The sequence below is a fragment of the Dermacentor silvarum genome, chromosome 9, assembly GCF_013339745.2.
Source record: "Dermacentor silvarum isolate Dsil-2018 chromosome 9, BIME_Dsil_1.4, whole genome shotgun sequence".
Taxonomy (NCBI): domain Eukaryota; kingdom Metazoa; phylum Arthropoda; class Arachnida; order Ixodida; family Ixodidae; genus Dermacentor; species Dermacentor silvarum.
The window spans coordinates 84,094,198-84,115,769 of record NC_051162.1 but is presented as its reverse complement, the minus strand read 5'-3'; the positions used below and the strand labels follow the sequence as shown (position 1 = coordinate 84,115,769).

The 21,572-nt window shown below is 43.6% G+C and overlaps 1 long non-coding RNA gene across 10 annotated transcripts in view; it reads right to left on the bottom strand.

Annotated features, from left to right (window-relative positions):
• The window catches only part of LOC119464813 (uncharacterized), a 97,491-nt gene extending 76,377 nt beyond the window's left edge, over positions 1 to 21,114 (bottom strand). For 5 of the 10 annotated variants that reach the window (XR_007463632.1, XR_007463633.1, XR_007463635.1 and 2 more), the window contains exons 1-3: positions 20,966 to 21,114; positions 20,026 to 20,094; positions 19,636 to 19,695 (exon numbers count right to left, since the gene is read on the bottom strand). This is a non-coding gene — a long non-coding RNA (uncharacterized LOC119464813). Of the gene's footprint in view, positions 1 to 13,751; positions 13,763 to 16,952; positions 17,090 to 19,635; positions 19,696 to 20,025; positions 20,095 to 20,965 lie in introns of those variants that run through there. The other 5 variants (XR_007463629.1, XR_007463628.1, XR_007463631.1 and 2 more) reach the window with 4 other exon arrangements.
• Positions 21,115 to 21,572: the final 458 nt, after the last annotated feature.

Below are 21,572 nucleotides of genomic sequence, written 5' to 3'. Positions count from 1 at the left end.
TGTTCGTGGTTGAAGTGAATCTGGCCTCATAAAAGGCTACTGTAAAGCAAGTAAACAAAGTGAGCACATTCAATTATTCTGGAAGTAGTAAAACCAACGGTATTCCAGGTGACGGAGTCAAATTTCCACAAAGGTCAGGTAAAAGGCATACAGGATCAAACTTTGAAAAATACATTGTCATCCTCAAGAGTATACTTAGCTCACGCCTAATGCATTGAGAGCATTTATAGCATGCCCATGTCATCGCACAGTTTGCTCTAGTGAAAGGTAGGCCAGCTAACCTACCGTCACTGTCCATACTGTTTAGCTTCGTGCTGAACAGAACAATTGTTTAAGCAGAATTCGCATGCAGGTGATTCAAGCTACAGCATTCAGCAAGACAACAAGCATGTACTTGCGCAATTTACAATAAGGCATCATATTCCTCCCCTAAAGAAAGTTTGATGTCTGCATACAACGCTCTTGAACAATATATGCGCTTTACAAAGTCACTAAAAAAACAAGTGTCTTAACACAGAACTTGGGGTGAGGTGGGGGGAGGTTCGTGGTTTGCACTCGTGAAGCGCTGGCTTCACGAGTGCAAAGGTGCGGGTCTGATTCCCAGATGTAGTTGCATTCCTGTGAGCGCAGAATGCAAATGCGGTTGTGTACTTGAGTTAAGATACATGCCGAGGAACCTCCAGGCAGTCAAAATTAATCCAGAGCCCGCCCTGCGTCTACTACAAACAAATACGTACCCTTCGCCCGCCCGCCTCCACCTTATATTCCCTGAAGTTTACAGTACCCCCAACTGCCGGTGCTGTGGCACTCACCCGGCTATGCTTCCGTATATGCTGTGGGAGTGCCCAGCACAGACCCTCTCGTCGAGGCTGCGTGAGGCTCTGCGGAGCTCCGCCCTCGACGACCAAATCTGGGCGACCCAGCACACCCGTGAGGCAGCGGCGAGGCAAGCCCTCGACGTCCCCTCATGGGAGGGTTAGCGCCGGTCATCATAAAGTGCTGGTTCTACAAGAAAAGTTTACTTCTCCTCCTTAACACAGAACCTAGTGGGACTGCCGAAGTTGATAGATAAAGGAATTAATTGTGTGAGCCATCACGAACATAATTTAACCCTGAGGAAACTTGTGTAGCAGTTTTTCCTGTACTGCGAGTCACAGTAGCTAAATAATACAAGTCATAGTGGCTCAGTGGCAATAGTACTTCATGAGTGCAACGTTGCGGGTCTGATTCCCAGATGTAGTTGCATTTCTGTGAGTGCAGAATGCAAATGCGGTTGTGTACTTGAGTTTAGATACATGCCGAGGAACCTCCAGGCAGTCAAAATTAATCCAGAGCCCACCGCTATGGCATCTCTTAGAGCCCATGTATTGCCTTGGAATTTTAACTTATTGCATGATGAGTCAGGTGTATTCTACCCACAGTGCTACTTGCCAATGAGAGGTTAGAAAGGTTCATGCACCCTAACTATGCTTTGTCAGTGTGCAGCCAAAGCAAATGACCAACATGAATGCGAGGTTTGTATTTCTCTACACAAGGCACCAGCACGGCTTCTCTGAGGGGCAGTGAAGTTAATTACATCGATGGAGGATGGTTTTTCAGAGGAGCTTACAAAGAGAATTTAGATGTGTTCTAATGGCAAGAAATTTCCACCATCAATGTCCTTGACCTCATTGTGAACTATCAGACGCTTGAATGCTGCTGCAAAGTGCTTTGCTGTTGGGTTGTCATTGCAGCGCCCAAATGATCTTATTGCAGCAAAAAATAGCTCAAGGTGGTCCTGGCTGAGCTTGGAGGTCGGAAGATATGCCAATAGGCCATTTTCTGTAACCAAGTGGTTGTATAGACGAATGCATTGTCTAAGCAGACCACAAAGCCAATGAAGCCTGTCTTTCGGTTGGTCTCTATCATTAGTTTACCAGCTGCAGATTCTCTAAGTGAGCAAAAGTAGGCCTTCAGTTCTTCGACATACTCGGTGACACGAGTCACATTTTCAGGACACAGTGGCCTTTTCCAACCTTCTTGCCTTGGATGTCTTGAATTTAAAATGTCAAATGCGTTGTTGACATGTCTGATAAACTCTTCTGTTGGCAAGGAATTTGAAAATTTTGGGATTTTTCGAGCTCTGCATTCACCAAGAGCATCTGCTACCGATTGACTAAACGTTTGAGCCGCCATTGAGACTTTCATGGGCTGGTTTTTCCAATTAACATGTGCCTGTCTAAGTTTGTTTCCCAAATGTAGGCCTTCTGTGTACTCAATTTCATGCAGCTCATCAATGTGTTTCCACAATATGAACTGTTTGTTCGTATCAACAATAGCCTTTTTATCACACAGGGTGTTCCGCAGCAGCTTCAACATGTGACAGGGATCCAACATGGCAAAGACAGGCTTTTCTGCCACTGGATGCGGAAAAGAAGCATCCAGCTCAGTCAGGTCCATCTTGCAGCCAAGGCTGCGCAGCATTGACAAATTTGCTGCAGCGCCATCGCATGTCAAACTTACAATGTGTGCACCTTTTTCGTGAGCGAAGCCAGCAGCTTGCCGCGCCAAATTGCGCCTCTGCTCACCACCAAGGCCATCCACTAGAAAGTAGCCAATCGGCAGCTTCCATCTGCCATCGATTGCAACAAGCATTAAAACAAATGCATCTTTGGCAACTGGAAAGCTGTCATCATTGACATCAATGCCCATGTCAACATATCCATGGAACCTTTTTCCATCCCACTCCACATGTCTCTGAATGGCCATCTCATCCACAACCAGATTGCATAATGTGGAGTGGCCGTTTGGTGAATTTTGCTCTACCTTCATAGCCAATGCAGTCAGTGCCTCTTTTGAAAACCCAGCAGCCCCATCAATGGATTGCTACCATTTACACAGAGTCTTTGGTTGCGGAAGGCATGTGTCAAATGTAGCTCGTACATATCGGTATGCTCTAGGTGAATAAAAATGCAACGTCAGTGCAAATGCCCTGAGCTCTGGCGAGTAAGTGGGTGACACTGCTGCACCAGAATTACGTGTCAGTTGACGCATGAGCAAGTATTTTTTTGCCCCACCAAGACTCTGCAACGTGGCAACATCCTCATTTCCTAGAATGCAATTCTCAGACAAATCTTGAATGACATCTTGAAGATGAGCAACCTTCTGTAAAAGCCGACGACGGGATTGCTGCAGTGTCTTGATCTTTTTCTTGGTCGCAGTTTGCAGTTGCGAGCAACGCCTCACTTCGTGCCTCAGAAAGGCCTTTTCAGGTGCGCCTTCTGCTTGCTGTGGCTGCAAAATACCACACGCACAAAAAACAGGTCCATGAGCAACCAACGTGACACAAATCATGTACCCAGAACAAGGTACTTAATTGTTGTGGCATACATTCTTATGCAAGCCATGAAGAATATAATGCTAAATTTTAGGGCATTACCTTGCTCACGACAGTTTCCATGTACACTTTTGTGAACTTAAAACTTTGAGGGCATAAAACTGCCATCCACACGAGCTTGCTAGTGCTACTTAATTTTCTTTGTTTATTTATTTATTTGCAAAATACTGCAGGCCCATCTAGGCCCAGGCAGGAAAGGTAAAAGTTTGAAACAACTAACACAGAAGAGGCCAATGTAACATAGTTGAATGTGGGAACCTTTTAGTTTGAATAGGCAAAATATACTGATCTCATTCTCCTACACAAAAGACCAGTTTTCTCTGCCTGTATCACGACTCCTCATGACTGATCGAACAATTAAAGAGCATAGAAAATTGTAAAAAACCTGTTGGTCTTCTAGTTCATTGTGTCATTTGAATGGAAAAGAGAAATTGTAAGCAGATTATTCGTCGCCAATTGCAAACCCTGAGGAAACTCACACCGCTGTGGGCAAATATGAATATGTTTTAGCTTTTAATTACATGGTGCTCCGAGCAAACAACGCTTCAATGTGATAGTGCCCACGCAGGTGAGCGGCACACTGCTAGGGCCCACTCTTCTCTCACGTCACGCTGCCTTGGAAACCTAGTGCATAATTTCAGTGTCAATGATCATTACTCGATCTGCACCAACATTTCAACTGAACATGTTAAAGAGCAGTGCGACTGAATTGTTTACACTTATATATAGCACAGAACGAACACTTCTATTTCCCTTTCTGGTGTTATCATCTATCGAGGGCAAATTTATTGTTTGCTTAAGTTTTACATCATAATGCACTTCTTTTTCGGACAACATCTCACTATTTCATCAGTGAACTCATTCACACGAGCACGTATACATATACAGTCACTAGCGAATATTGCAGTTCCGTTTTTATAAATTAAAGAAAAAAAAAACGTTCATTGTGCTTGCCTATGGAAGGACAGACCATCACGCCGATTTTATGCTCGGTTAGGGCATCCTGGCACACAACACTTCATCACGCAGGTGCGCCTTGCTGACGGTAGTTCTCGCCGGTCTGCTGAGAGGCCGAAGACTTTGAGCAGAACGACAGCGCGTTGACTGGGACCGTCTACCTTAACTATGGGCCGGCACGGCGCTAAATATGTTCGAAGTCCCCGGCTCGCCAGTGCATCTTTGGCCACAATACGGGACGAATTTTCTTCCCGTGGGAAAGCAGTCGCTTCGGGCCTTGTACGCTCGCTTAATCGCCTACACATTTTTGCGGGGGCGAAAGGCATCATTGTTTCCCAGACGACGTCCCCAAACGCGACGTATCGCCGTCGGAAAGGCGGCTTGGTTGCCTTCACACGTTTGCAGGACGAAAGGTTTCCTCGTTTCCCTGAAACCGCCCCGAAACGCAACCAGTCGTCCTTGAGGTGGTCCTCCCGGGTTGTTGGGCGCAATGCCGACGCCTTCGTTCGCAACAGCCTTGGCGCCTGTCTGCTAATTAAGCGGCGAGCTGCGTGGTGGTTCGGTGCGTTACAAAGACTCGACTGCCACACGGATCCCTTCATGAACTAACCTCGGCGCGCGTTTGCCGCGCCGAGTATGTGCGCATATTCCGAAACCCCCGCAGCAGACGAAACTGAAGCCACCGAAGCGAGCCGAGTAAAATCTACCGCTTGCCTATCACGTGAGGGCCTATTTCCCATCATCCCATTCCTCTAAATTTTTTATGACTAGGCTTCAAGATTGTCACGTGACGCTCCCTCCTAGTTTTTTTCCTTCCTCCATGCCTGCGACCTTGTTTCACATATGGAAGCACTTCACACTACAGGAATTACTGATGCAGGTTTGTTTTACGGCTGCAAGGTAAAGAACGCCCCTCTCATACAACTTTTCTCTCTTCGCAACCACCGCAAAATATACTGCTGTAGTTTTACATGTCGAAGCTCCATGCGTTATGTCAAGTCCCTTGCATACAGAATGCCGCACGTGAGCAATCGTGATAACACCACCATGAAGGAGAGTCGGACATCAATAGGCGTACTTAACACCTAATGGGCGTAGAAATATGGTAAACCTAATAAAATATAGAAAAAACTTACCGTTCATTGAAAAGGGAATTTCTCGTCGATTCCGAACGACACTGTGTTTGTCTTTGCACGTAACAGTCACACTCATTCCTTAGATGAAGTTCACCTCTCTCATTTTTCTCGCAGCAGTCCCAGCAGGTAAGTGGGTTAAGCCAAATGGCATTGCAATCTTTGTTGTTATTGAAAATGATCCTTAATATAAACGCAGTGCGCACTTCTGAACAAAAAGCAGTGAACACGCGCTATTCTTGCTGTCCAGCAATATGTGATATAAACTGCAGCTAGAAACATTGCAACGGTGAGATTTCACAAAATACACGCACAAGAATAGATATTCTCCTATCTATTTCAGAGGAAGCAATTTCATTGGCTGGCAAAGCCTGCTGTCGAAATGGAAGAGGGTATAGCTTCGCGATGAAAGGTTTATATACTATCCGTAATTTCTCGTTATGTTTTGCTGATCTCAGTGCAGCATGCCTTGCCATGATCACTGCAGCAATTTAAAGAAGCGATGAGATGCGCAGTGTAGCAAGTAAGTGGAAAAGATAGGTTTCATTCGATGAGTTCAATAAAATAAAAATCTTCCCCCGTTTGTGTTAACCTGGCTTTACAACACAGGCAACTTACTGAGAGGTGTCTAAGCGCCCTTTTGATATGGGGGTGCACTCTTTTAATAACATTTTTCCATGTCAGTGGATCCATTGGGATTAGGTGCTTTGAATATAATGGAATGCAAAACCTCACTCCGCAGCAATATAAATGGCGGCAATTATTATTCACTCACGTGCAGAACCATTTTGATTGAATACCGAATGAGTACACCTTCGGCCAGACAACCGATTGTCCGATACATGCGTCGCACGTGATGTCACGGCAAGTAGAGGTGAAAGCCTAGTCAACGGGAGGATGACCTTGTGCGCATCGTGCAGAATTTGTTGGCAAATCCGCAATGCCCGCTTTGACAGCTTGTTAAATAGTAAATGAGCTAACTATAGTGCGTTCTCTGCTTTCTCTGATAGTGATTTCTCATGCTACAAACGAATGATCGACGCTTCAAGCAAATTGACACCAGACTGAAAGTTTTAACCTCAGAATAAAAGGTGATGGGGTTGCTTCATATCCAACGTTATCTATTTGCTTGAATACTCAGCGTAGAAACTTCAAAACTTTCAACAAACATAGACGCTCTTTAGATTGCATTTTACCAAGCATACGACGCATGTCCAGGGCCTTTCGATTCCCCCCTATTGAAATACGTCAATAGCCCTGGCGAGACTTGATGAGCACTTGAATAGACATGGCGAACAAAAGAACTGCCGCTATAAATGATTCTAACATCAGATCGCATTAGGAAATGGTGGTTCAGAAGTGATTTCTCATCCATAAATTTTCAGCGGTAGTGTCTGCAATAAACGAATAAAAGAACTGCATAATTGCTCTTTAAAAACAACTGAAAAAAGTTTGGCATTATCATCACACCGTTCGCTATCATTACATATTTATTGCCTCATGGCTGGAATAGCTTACTGGGCACACAGTACACATGCGCTGATTTCTGCACAGAGTATTCTCATGCAAATGATGTATAACAATGATAGTAATGTGCCAAACATTGTGAGAAGGCCCTTCATTAGTTGGAAAATCAAAACAGCAGAAATATAGAACTGCTATTTCCTTACAAAACATGCTTTCGACTTAGCGTTAGGTAGGTATACATGTTCCTGTCTCGCCTGGCCTGAGGAGAATGAGTTAACGTGTGACCGATGTGGGGAATCGAACCTCTGCCGTCAAGCACCACAGCTGAGTGCTCTAACCCTAAAGTCACGATCGCTTTTTTTTTTTTTTTCACTCGTTGCAAAGCCAGCCAGCTCTTCGAAATTCTCGGCGTGTGCCCGCCGCGCCATTTCTCGTCTACTTTCCTTGAGACAGTTTCACATCAAATAAAATCAAATTTTATTCTACATTTCCCTTCTCTGCTCCCCCCTCTCCTTTTCTGGGGGAAGATTGGGGAAAAAAGAAAACGCTAGGATAGGAGCAAACTTCAGCAAGGTCCCTGTCCCGTTTTTCTTGGCATGAAAAACCGCAGAATAAAGATAATGATCAAGTTATACACGCGTATTTGCGCCTTTATACAAATTTGCACAAAAACCGTGCATAAATCCACGCTTTGCTGAACGACGAACAATCATAGACTACTAATAATCATTTATAAAAATTTTAGAGTATAAGATAACTGAAGTGGCCTTGAAATCTAGAGAGAGATAAAAGAGCGAAAATACTACACGGCCCGGGTTAGAATTCTACAAAGTAACAACGTAAGAGAACGTTTGTTAGATACATGGAAAGTTTTGCGTGAAAATGCAAAGCATATAGCAGTTTACCAGACTACGTAGAAAAAGAACTACATGGCACCATTTCCACTTGGAAACTTATCCCATTCCATTCCAGTTTAACCAAACAGTAATACGGTGTTAAAGTCTCTTTAACCCATAGTTAGCGCGAGAGAAAGACAGAAACCAGGAAGGCCTTTACCTGATATCACAACGCGTTTCTGTATTTTTTCTAAGGTTGCATATTTAGGAAAGCAAGCATTTTTTGATGAGAAGCTTTGATTGTATATTTAATGAGGTTATGGCTGTGAATTGGGTGGGTTTGTAAAATAGTTAATTTCCTTCACGATTTACTCGTATGCACGCCGTATTAGGCGGTTGCAATATGTCAATTTGTTTTTTACTTTCTGTACCAAGAGCATCTTGTTTCTATTTTCTTCACATGTATCTCCCCACACAAGACGACAGCAGGTGTATGTGACCGGAGAATAATGTATTATAAAGAAAAAGTTTCAATTTGACAGGAAGCATTTGTCAAATTTTAGACGGTATGCTGCACGTCTCAGGTTTATTTTGATCTACATTATCAATGTGTTTGTCCCAGTTTACATTTTCAATTACCATTATTCCTAATGATGTCTCAACCTGAATTCTTTAGGCACGACATATATTTAAGCTACCAGGGACAGCTTTCTGTACTGCCGCGAACAATACCGCCTTTAATTTTGTAGAGTTGATTACAAAGGTGTTTGCTTTGCTCTATATAAAAAAGATATTTAGGAAATTTTGGATGTAACTATAAGCTCTTTTAAATTGATACCATGGAAAAGCAAGCTATAGTATCATCTTCATAAATTATAATATCCGCACAGTCTCTGATCCTGCTTATATTGACACGTATACATGACACATATACTCTTATCAATAGTCAACCGTATAGTGGGCCTAATGTGCTACCCTGCGGTACAACCAATGTTATACTTAATAAATTGGATTCATTTTCATTCAGAAGTACGGAATGTTTACTTTGTGATAAATATACCTTCAATAGGTTAAGGGTAGTTCCGCGAAAAGCATAATGGCTTAGTTATGTATAGATTACTTAGTGGTGAATTCTATCGAAAGCCTTGGAATAATTAATGAGAACACCTATTATTGACATTTTCTTTTCGCATAAATTAGGTACAATTTTTTTGTGTGAGCCGGTTAAGTTATGTGGAGATGCCCCAACGGAAACCGAATTGATAAGGAGGCAACGTAGAATACTTCTCGCATAAAGACATAACGCGTCGATGCATGATTTTTTCCAGACCTTCTAAAAAGCAAAAAGTCTGTGAATGGGATGATATAAAAAAACATTTCTACCACCAAACTTGTACAAAACGCTATCACATGCTTCAGTCTTTCCGGGGACAATTCCTGTGGATAAGCAGGTAATAAATAAATAGGTAAGGACTGGTACTAGAAGATCAAGTGCTGCTTTATAGGTTAAACTTGAATATCATCAATATCACGAGCAGTAGTGTTATTTAGAGGCGCAAATTCCAAGAATATCTCATCGGGGATTCTTAGTGAGAAATATGCAGCGCTCGTATTTGGTACGCCTAAATAATCTGTATTCGTTATCCTTGTCACCAGAAGTAGTAAATGACAGAGATCACGTGAGTGAAGTGAAGTACATGTTAAATTTATTTGCAAGTTCTTCACCAATTACGATGTCATTGTCTGTAGTTATCTCAAGTGTATCCTTTCTGAAAGAGCGTTTGCAAATAAGCTTATTTATCTCTCACATTTCACCACGAGCACATGCCCTCTTAAGGAGGTTGTCAGAGTACACATCTTAAGTGGTTCGCAAGTATTTAGTTACATAATTTCTGTGCCGTTTACATTCCAAGAGATCGTTGGAGTCTCTTGTGGCATATGGAAGATTTTGCATATGGGAGATTTTGCTTGGTAATCACTGCCAGACATTCTCGTGTCATCCATTGTTTTCGACCTTTCTTGGGAGCCTTTACTGTCTCAAATTTAAAACGTTTGTGGTAAGCTCCCTTTAAGAAACAAGAAATCTGTTATACACGTCATGTACATTTGGCGGATTCGGGAACAACATTCAAATTTGTTTCAGTAACCTCACGCCTAAAGTTGTCTAAAGTATTAACCTGCTGTTCTGTGCAAGCTACTGGAGCTGCTTTTTGTACAATTGAGATGTTCTTTGTAGATAGAAGTCACGGCGTACATATTCGCGTACGCGACCTGTTTTTGCAATTTCGGCGCACTGGTGGCAAGGAATAGACCACCAACATTATTAGGCTAATGGAAGCTTAAACATTCTGCTTACCTAAAGTACCTCCATTTTATTACTGAGTGGAATGTATCGCTACAGACGACCGCTTTGCTGACGACGGTACCGTGTTTGATGGAACGTTCGATGCGGGGTGGTTGGGCAGCAATTCTGAAATGACTTTTTCTTCGTTTCTAGAAATGCTTGCCGCCAACGAATAAATTGCACATGTAATTTGAGTGGTTTATTATTTACTTTATGAAGAAACGTAGCATGACTAACTGTTCAATAAGCAGATATTCGATTACTGTGTAATTTTATTGAGTCATCATAAAATGCAAACAGGCATATAACGTCGTGAGCGATGTACTTCATGCCTTGAGGCACTGTGTTTGAAGCCACAATTTCCGGGACCTTCCCAACTGACTTGCTTTCAATAGAGTGTGCAGCAATTTGGCACAAAATGATGGAAATTTCATACATTTATCGAGGGCCGATCATAGTTCGTGACGGAAGGCTAGGGAAATGATCGCAAATTTAATCTGCAACAATAGTACCAGATAGTGCAAAGTCACCTACCTCACTTTTTTAAAAATAAGTATTACAGGCTATACGAGTGGGCTCGGTAATATGATTATTACACGCGAAAGAATAAATTAGTAGTTGAAAATCACGTGATGTCCCAGTGGACTCTAAAATGTTTATGTTGCAATCGCCACCTATGATGAGGTGTGGCTGGTTGGAGCATACATGTCAGCAGATTTTCAAGAAAGGAAAAAAGACCTCTATTTTGTCATCAGATGGACGATACATAACCACATATACGTACTTATAGTGTATTATTGCTAAAGCTTCGTAGTCTGGTGTTATCGCAGAAAAATCTGGGGGAAGTCTACAAGCTAAGTGTTCAGAAATAAGCTGCAGCATTTCACCACCCCGACTTAAAAAAAAGCATTGATAAAAATACTTGATAGCCAGGTAGGTGAAGAACGTCATAGACGAAGTAGTTCGTGCTTTGAGGCGCTGTGTTTGACGTCATCATCTCCGGGGCCTTCCCACTTGGCGCACTACTTTCCACGTAACTCCTATAAAACGCTACGTAGACGCTGTGTAGCATTGTACAGAACTCATATTCGCCCAAGTTAATCAAGTTGTACACTTCTTCGCAAAAATACAAAACGCCATCGTCATTTTACCCTTCACCAAATGAAATGAACGTGTGTGTGAATGATTGTATACCACGTGGTCGGGGATGACGTCACAACACGTTTTTCTATCGCCCACGCTCGTCCGCTACCTATATGGAACCCAACAATTGCCTCGCCGTCGCTTGACGTAGAAAAGCCGCCTTAGAAATGATGTCATTGCCGTCATACAATCGTCTACAACATAGTTGGCATGGTGCTCTCACGACATAACTACGCTCGTTGCCGTTGTGCATTCCCACAATGCGAAGGATCCGTACAATTTATTGTTGAAAATCGCAAGCTTAGCTTCTCATCACCTCTTGAGGCTCATTTCCAATATTGGGGTGTAGGTTATGGTTGCAATTATGGTTGATGGTTGCAATTAAGGTTATGGTTGCAACCACATAAGTGGTTCAGTTATGCGCAGAACTGTTATCGACGGCGGTGGCGTTTTGCCGGTGTTCGCCCTGAACGTGCGCGGCGTTGGTGACGTGTTTATGAAGAATGTGCCAACCTTTGCCGCACACCTTATGGCAGTGTACCGTAGCGACCATAAGGCTATGGTCCCTGCGGTCACGAAATAAATGAAAACCACCGGATCATATATACTTCTCATTGTCTAATATTTCGAATAACCAATTACACCATCACATCCTAATAGTCATAATTGGAAATACATATATTACCGCCATAGTACAGCATCGCTGGTCTTTCATCTCCACCCCAGTGGAAGGGCTGACAGTTTTTTTCTCTTCAAAATTTACCTGGTACCGTGACCTATGATTGTAGGTGATCCGGTCGTATCAACATTTTCCCAGATTTTTTCCACCAGCAATCTAATCGTATCACGCTTATCTCTACGGCTGATCAGTTGATGTTGAACCCAAGCGCTTCCTGAAGTTTTACGTTACCTACGGTACTCGCTGGGTGAATCCCGTCGCTTTCCATTAGGGTGTGCTGAGTGGTATCTGGATCTTTACTACAGCGTATACATGCCTCATCTAATTCCGAATATTTGCTCCGGTATGTTTTGATCCTTAGGCAACCGGCTCGAGCCTCAAATAGCAAGGCAATGTCCTTTGTGTTATCGTATAGGCTTTCCCTTTTAATTTCTTTCTTCTCATTCCTGTAAATCTTCATGGTCCTTTTTGTTTCCATACTTTGCAGCTAATTCACTGTCTCGAGTTCTCTCACTTTCTTTCTGATGACTCGCGGCTGTCTATTTACAGTTATGATTATCCTGTACTTGGTTATCAACTGCCTTAACCTATTCCTCCATTCTGTGTCCATGCTTTTCATGTACAGATATTTGTATGCTGGTATGCGCCACACGGAGTTTTACATGTAGCGAATGTATCATTTGGTAATGTATAACCTGCTGTGTAACTTAATGCACAACACAATGGATCACTAAATTTGCACCAGGCTTTCGCTTTCAAACGCCGCGCGGAATTTTTAAAAATTGGCACTCGCCATATTCCTATCAAGAATGCCGACGACGGCACAATGCCACTCTGCCGAGCAGGTTTTATACATTGTGGCTACTCACTCAAACCGTGAGTAGCAACGGCACAAACAAGCGCTACGCGCACATAAACACACGCTAGTCTGCCGATTGCCACAGTCCACGCTGAGAGGTGACGCCTGGTGTCGAGAGTATTGGAGCGCACCCGCCGCCTGCGTGCGCGGCTAAAATATTCTGGTCTATACAAACGTTCAAATTTTGGAGGCTTTATTGTCCAGTAAAAAGCAATTTTCTATGAAATTATTGGTGTTTAATTGTATATTTCGGGTGATTTATCCAATTCAATGACTCAGCTTTCCAGATGGTTCCAGCAGCAGCCGCACCAGTCGATGATACGCGGCGTGCGGCACATCGCGTGACAAATCGCGCGATACGATGGTAACGGTAATGATGATGATCATGATAAAACAGGACGGTAAAAAACAGTCACCTAGCTTGCTTGGTTTAGTCTTGAATGCTATACATGTGTTTAATTCTTGAGTTTTTGTATACATCTCCTTAATCTTTTTTTTCGTCCTTAACCCTTCTCTATCCACCTTGTGCCAAACCTGCTACCAAATTAAACTACCACATGTAACAGTTGCACAGTTGCCTATGCAACTGCTACATGGCGTGCCACCTGGTGCATTGATGTGCAAGTGCAATATAAAGTGTGCAAGGAACGCCGCTACGCGGCGCGCATCAAACATAGCGTGACTAGTGTCAAGCGACTGTGCTAATTAAGCGAACAGTTCAAATCCTTCTCGTGAAACCGAGGCAAAGGGACTTCGCCGCGAAGATCTTGTAGTGTTTGGTGCGGAAAATTATGCTCCCTTAAAGTCGCTACTCCAGCTTACGCAGTGACTGCTGCGTGTGCTGCGGAGGCCTAGGACATTTACAGCGAAGCTGTATATGGCTAGCTCATTCGTCCGTCTATGACCGGTACGCATAAACTATCATCATCAGCAATGGCTCTAGCGTCGTCGTCTTCTTCCACATCTGGCTCGTTGGCACCCCTCTGCGAAACCTCGAACGCGCTCGTGCTCCCTTGTTCGTCGTCTTCTTCCACAACTGGCACCAATGCCGTTCATCATTCCAGCGTTGAATTAGAGTTCTCTTCTGTCGTCGTAATGGAGAGCCAATAATGAACCTTTTATCGTCTTACATGACGGACACATTTATATTTTACGCAATGTAATTTTGAAATATCGCAAGCTGCAATTTGACAGCCGCGGACTGCTGGCATAACGTCTGTGACGCCGTTAATCCGTCGCTGCCGAACGTGTGTGTAACCTCATTAACAAACACACAGACGTAATAAAATATATGAGAAAGACTTTAATGCACCGTCGGGATTAATCCAGTGATAAACACTGGGACCGTAAGTTTCAGCTTAGGTGGTTAACCATCTGTACGGAGTGCTTGGGTGGCAGACAGACAGAAAAAGAACTTTAATGAAAGTCCTGAGAAGCTCCGTTGCCCCCTCTCAGGGAGACGACGAAGCCGCGGGCCGCACCCACGTCGGGACGGGGAGACCGAGCTCCAGCGCTACATCGTGGGCTCTCTGGACAGCCAAAATTAGCGTGACTGGTCGGAGCTCCGAAGAGCAGAGCTCCACTCCTCTGCAGTGCATTGCTGCGGGCCCCTCTGAAACGAGGGGCATCCCCAGAGCATGTGGCCTAAGTTCTACATTTTCCGCAGCTAGGACAGTCTGGACTAAAGCAGTCTGGATTGATGTAGTGAAATAAATTGAGGTTGGGATATGATCCCGTCTGAAGCATGCGTAGTGTGACAGCTTGAGGTGTGTGCCGTGTGGGGGAGAGTATAGTCTCCTACCAAGGTAGTAGATTTTGGTAACCTCGTTGAAGGTGGAGAGAGTGTCACCAAACTCGACGAGCCTAGAATCGACGGAGCATCGACTCGCAGTGGCGTCAGCGCGGAGGGTTAGTTCGCGCGCTTGGGTGGCGATTTTTTTTTTTACAGCGTAAGGTGTTATGGGCTCATTCCAATAGCCGTTTCGGTTCGCGATGGAGTCGCCGTCGGCGGTGTACGCCCCCGTAACCGCTATCGCCAGAAATGCGAAAAAATTACCCGATTCCCGCCGGGATCGAACCAGCGCCCGCTTCGTGGGAGCCAGTTACCCTACCACTTAGCCACGCAAGCGCTTGCTATCGGGCAGTGGAAAAATGCCCTGAAACGCTCCCAAGCGCGCAGGGGCAGACGACCCTAGCCTCCGCCAGAATAGTGGCGGCAACTAGGTAAGCCGCCTCCAAACACAGCGTGCGCAGGCGCAGCTAGACGACGAGATGCGGTTCAGACGCGGCGCATAATCAACGCGGGTGGGACTGTTTTCACAACAAATCCGTGCAGGGGCGGGGCCTCGCCCAGATGGCGTATCACCATTGCCGTAATTCTTTTCTTCGTCTCTGTTTGGCGCCGTTCCAACGCCAGCAGCATTGGAACAGAGAACAGGCTGGGCTGGTGGTGACTAGGACAACTGTGGCTGCTATTAAGGGATCGATGCTATTCCTAAATAAACACATCACTGTTTTGGTGATCCAAATATAATCTCACTATCAGGGAGGGGGCAGTCTACCTGGCTGGAGCAGTATTTTTTTATTTGGGGTGTTGCTTCGCTGTGCTCCGCAACACCCTAACGACCGGAGCGGCACCGGGACACAACCAACCGCGCCGCCAAAGAGATAGGGGAAAAAGTAAAAGGTGAAACGTCATCGAGGCGAGGCCCCGCCCCTGCACGGATTTGTTGTGAAAACAGTCGCACTCAATCAACGTGATCCCGAGCTGCCGAGCCTCCACCAGTATGGCGGCGCCATCTAGTTAAGGTGCTTGCAAACGTAGCGTGCCCGACATGTAAATTGCAGTTTTAAGGCTTGATCGGGTTCAGAATACTGCTGTGCAGAGAGCACAACAAGCCGCAACTCGCCGTCGACGCCGGGTGGACAGTTCAGATCATTCTCGTCAAAATGAGGCGAACAGACTGCAGGGAAAAGCAGGTTATTGAGTTTTCTTTCCCTTTTTGTTTCTCTCTATCTGCACCAAATTTCCCTCAGAAGAAATTGGTGGCTTTAAGGTTTTGCAATATAAAAACAGACTTCGAAACAGTGAACGAAGGCCGTGCGCTTCCGGCCGCCTTCCTCTCTCGCGTACACTAGATTAGGCTGCGGTTTCCGGCTCACCGTTGCACGCTTTCACTGGCACACACAACGCACGTCGCGCGGCGACGATTTTATCACCGTTGGACTTTATACGAAATATCACTACGACGGCGACGGCAAAAATGCGCTTGGAATGTCCATATAATTCCTATCGCAATATCTTTCTCGTTTAGCTACAAAGTATTTTGGACAATAAACCCACATAACGTGTTTTGAAAGCTGATTTCTTTCTTAAGTTGATGGTTTATGGAGATATTACTCAAAAATATTTAGCGTCGGCAACTAGTTTGGGAAAGGGGTGCTTGTGCGACTCTATTGCTGCTTGAAACGTACAAAAAAGGCTTAGCGTCTAGTGCGCGCAATTAAAAGACGTAAAAGCGGAAACATTCCAAGCAGACACAGAGGTAGTATGTGTACAATGGGCCTCTTCGATTATCAGTCCCTGACAGTCCCGGACTGCTTGGGACTGCTGTGCTGCATTTGATTTTGCTCGGACAGCTTCCGAAGCTCCGCCCACTTGTCCGAGTGTTGTCAGAAGCGCGTTCGTTTATTCACGCACCGGAAGTTCCGGACTGCCCGCAGACTGTTGGAGCTGTCAGCAGATGTTTGCTCGGACAAGCGCAAGTAGCTAACAGACGACGGCAGTCTCAAAACGATGCGCGCGGTGTTTGACGCCATGTTGCGAATGGGTACATCACCATCGTAGTTCAAAATGGATACATCACCATCGCTGCGATGAATGCATGTTCATGCTGAAAATTGGTATTCATGGTTTTAAAAGGAATGTTTCTTATTCAATCGCACAACCACGTTTATTATGCGCGATTCTTTGTTGTGAACTGTTTCCGTCCAGGTAAAAGAAGTGTCCGATTATTCAAGAGCAGCTGCTGCACGACCAGAGAGCTCGCGGGGGCGATGAACATCTGAGACGGCGAATAAAATGAGAGAAACAAATTTTTCAATGTAAGACGGGATGCATTTATTGAGCCAACGTGTAGCGAGGTCTTGCCAGAGATTCGAGGACTTCAGCCACATTTAGAGTAGGCACAGACAGCCTTTCAGCCCCAGTAGCCCAATGCATAGGCCTAATGCTACACCCTTGTCCTTGCAGCTTTTAGTGCAGGCGACGGGGTCTGGGCATCCGCTGCCAATTTCTGCAGAAAAGCGATGTTTCAGTTCGTAGGCACAGCGAGTAACACCAACAAATAGGTTATATTTGCAAAGCAAATGTGATGAACTTATGAGGGCAATTTTGCTAACGACCACAAAATGGTAAGTTCCACACACCTAATGCATAAAATAGATGTCTGCGTAAACCTTTGTACACTGCCCTCGCTCTTTGTTTATTACTCATAAAAGTAACAGCCTCTGAAAGTAGACAGCCAATTCGCCACGAACGACTCATTGGTGAATATCGCCCGGAAGGTCGTCTTTGAACTCCATAGTAGTTTCTTACGGGTACAGAAAGTACTGACTCTGCCATTCAGAATGTGCGGGGTGCAAAACAACGCATATTACCAAACTCAAAGTATTCGACATTCTTCAATTATGAGAAAGTCTAATTGAAAAGTGGACATCCATGCAGGCGTTTGAGGTGAAGTAGGGTTATGACTTCGTGTCTGTCACAAAATATTGATTTACTGTAGGTGAAAACACAACGCATTATTGTTTGTTTTTTGAGCAACCTATATAAAGAAATATTACGTGAAGATTAATGATGGTCGAAAAAAAGGAATTATAGAATGTTTTTAGTTCGACCGTATCACTTTGTATTCAATTATAGGTGGCGTAGCACAAGGCACGTTGAATTTCTGCCTCAACGGACATTTGACGGTAGGCTTTGCCATTCGGTATTCACTCAAACATCCACAAAGTGACTCATGAAAAACACTGTCTGTATATTTTGTTGTGTGGGGAAGTTATCAAATCCATTATATCTAGAGAAAGCACACCTATGTCGATAGAACCAGAGATGCGAAATAAATTCAGTATAGGAATTTCAGATACGTATATTACGCTTCGAGAAGTTTGCTCAGAATTCTAAAGGCTCCGTAGAAGAAATCAAGAAAGATTTATATTTTGTTGAAGCCATCATTATCAAAGGGTAAAAAAAGAACATTGCCTGTGTGGGTACGCATTCTAGGTATGTTTTCCTTTAAAGCTTATTTCACATGGCTTGGATAGATATATTTAAAAGCACGCCATTTTGTACAGACAGCATACGTTCTAGCATTCCGTCAAAAAGACCGGGAAGAGCCACAAATATGGTTAAACATACGTTCACATTTAAAACCTCCATATTCTACGCATACCAGCAACCAAAATCTACCACTTTGAGCTGATGTGACACAAAAAACGCAAAATCCAGCTGGGTTTAGGTTAAGTTTTGAACAACGGTTCGACATGTTAGTAAACACTAATTCGCCGTCAGCTTTGATTGAATAAACTTGAGCAACAAATGGAATGCCTCAGTGTCCAAGATTGTCAGTTGTCTACAATGACATGGAGAAGGCTGATTAACGCGCGACAAGCCTACGGCATGTCAAGGAAAATTTTGTGGCCTGAACACGAAACTCCATAATAACAATTGAAGACAAACAGCATATCTCGGCTTAGCAATCAGGCATACAGCATATAGATATGCTGTTATATATATATATATATATATATATATATATATATATATATATATATATAGTGTGTGGAGAAACAGCATAAGCATTATTTGCGAATTTAAAAAAGTATCTAGTAATAATTTTGCCTCAAAAAAGTGAAGATTTAAAGCCTTAAGTAATTATTGCGCAACGGTTATATTGCATGAAAGGGTGAGCACACCGGCTTTTTAGGTGCGGTCTTTATATATCTGGTTTGTGGGCGTGCGGTTATTGATACCGGCGCCCAGGCCTCTCCTCGATCATATAGACGCACAATTCTTTCGCGTTTAACGAAAGATTACCGTGGGGTTGGGCATGTAAAGGTGCCTATAGGCGAATTTTCCAACGAAGCTGTATAAATTTTGTGGCTTAAAGACAGAACTCCAGGTGAACAATTGAAGGCAAACGGGATATCTTGCTTTGCAATCAGGCATACCGCATAGATATATGTATATATATGTATATATATTATATATACATATGCGTAGTGACGACACCACTTTTTTATCTATAAAAGGGAGACCCGTCTACCAACTCCTTCAGTTCATTCTCAGACTGCCATGGGTATACCACGGAAATTAAAGACACCAGAAGACCAGCGTGAATACAATGCTCGACCATGTGTGGTGTTTGTTACAGCTTCGCTGGACAATCACGTTCTCAGAGTGGGTTGGCGGCCAATTTTTTCAGCAAATCTGATTTTAAAAATTCTAAATACTATAGAAACGAGCTCGATGACATATGGAGCTAGCTATAATAATTTCTCAAGTATGTTTAAATACTTTATGTTAAAGACGTAACCGTATTATATTGTGCCATTGCTCATGGTGCAACATATTAACAGCGTAGCGTACATAGAGTCTTCAAGACATGACAATCCTGCAACTGGGGGTCATAATAAGGCACTTACGGGGCTAAGGCATTCATTTCTTTGGGAGTATGTTCTAGCCACAATGGAAATTAGCATGGCATGAAAAACACCTACCAGATTCGTAAACAGAAACAATACCTTACAACAAACAAACATGTAAAACTTTTACACTTACGGCATTGGCTGACCGATTTATCGGTTCTCTCCTGTGCTGCAGTCATCACGGCGAGGAACGCTGCACGCAGGTAGGCGCAAGACATCGGAAATTACCGAGGGTACATCAAAGTGTCCTTCTTAAGCTATATTTTCACCCATTTCTAAAGAAGATTTCGCAAGCCTGTGGAATCGATGCTTTCGAGTGAGACGGAAGAGTATCCAATCGTATGTGTATTTAGTAGAATCTAACCATGAAAAATTTGAAACAGCAATTTTAATCAGAATGGTCTGTTACCTCGCCAAAGTGGTGCCCACTCTCGCATTTTCACGCATGCATATTCCGTTTATAATAGAAAGAGCGTTGCTACAAAGGTATGAAATGCATTGCTAATTAGCGCAGCCCACTCACCTGCTAGTACTGCAAGGAGCAAGGTGGCAGAGGTGAACTTCATCTTAGCAATGAGCCTGACTTTGTTTCCTACAAGAACGAAGGGAAAAGTTCAAATTATGTGGCTTACCGAACACAGCGTACCGTGGTGAAAAAAGAGGTTAAGTTTGCGTGAACGCTAAGTCGTGTATGGTTTTCCATAAATTTAAAATGTTTAGGGTGCAATTCCGTCTTTAGTTGGCCGGTGAATGTGTGCTGTCAGTCCAGGAATCTGTGTGTCCATTTATAGAGCCACTGTTTATACTTACGTTATCAGTGTAGTTTATAAGCAGTATTCTATGTACGAAAACCTTTCTCTGACGAATGGGACTACCACGTGTGGAAAGATTGCTATACACTATGCAATCAATACAGGATGAAGAAGGGGCAGTTCGACACGGGCGTTCAGCATGTGGCGTTCAAAAGAATCTGCTGCTTGACATAACGATTTAACCTAATTTTTTGTACGGCTAGCAAAGCGGCGAATAAGGGCCTTCTCGGTGAGGCAGCACTGTTATTTTAGGTTGTTTGGAACAATTATCCGGAAATAAAGGCAATCGTGCGGCAATCTCTCTAAATTGAAAAGTAATAGATTTGTGGCTTACGAAAGAGCCATATCTCATGCGTGTCTTTTTAACAAAATATTTACATACGCATCGCGTCCAGCTCAGTATTGGACTGTTCCTATCTCTCATATTCACGCAAGCGATAACTAATTTTGAAACTAATAGGTTTTCTTTAATTTTATAGCTTGTGTTGAATCAATATGAACATTTTCTGCTCAAGCAATGAACGCTTTTCGGGGAACATGGTATCGGAAGATGACACACTAATAATGGAAATGCCGTAAGCGTATCACCAAATTATCAATTGAATGTGCAAGCAAACCTTTCTACTGCTCACAGAGATATTGAAAACCTACCTGAAAAGACAAAATGCTCGAAAGAGACTAAATATTCGATCGCACAACAGCTTCAAGAATGATTAGGGCAGGACAGGGTGTGTCCTTTATATCTCCCCTTAGCTCGGAAAAAACACACGTGGAGAAGTGTTACGCAGCTGTGCCTGAATGCAGTTTGCACGGGATAACGCGTTTCCTGTTTGGTGGCCAAGGTAGGTTAATTTGATTTATATTTTAAAGTGATGCGCACATGCGGAAAAGCACTCGGAAGCGGGGATTTGGATAAATATTATTCCCAACGGCAGCCTAATTTTACGTACCTGACGCATCTGAAATGCGCGCTTAGCTTTAGGTACTATATTTGGTGACCAAGCTATGTCAGGCTTATTTATATTTTAACGCTATGCACACGTACAGGAAAAACGCATTCGGAAACAGGAAACCAAATGCGTATTATTCCCGATGGGAACCTTATTTTACATACACGCCACACTTGAAATGCGCGTTGAATTTTAGGTGCCATGTTTGGTGACCATGGTATGTCAGATTGATTTATATTTTAAAGCGATTTCTGGTTGTAGAACCACATATTCACAAACAGGAAACCGGACGCTTATATTTCTCAAAA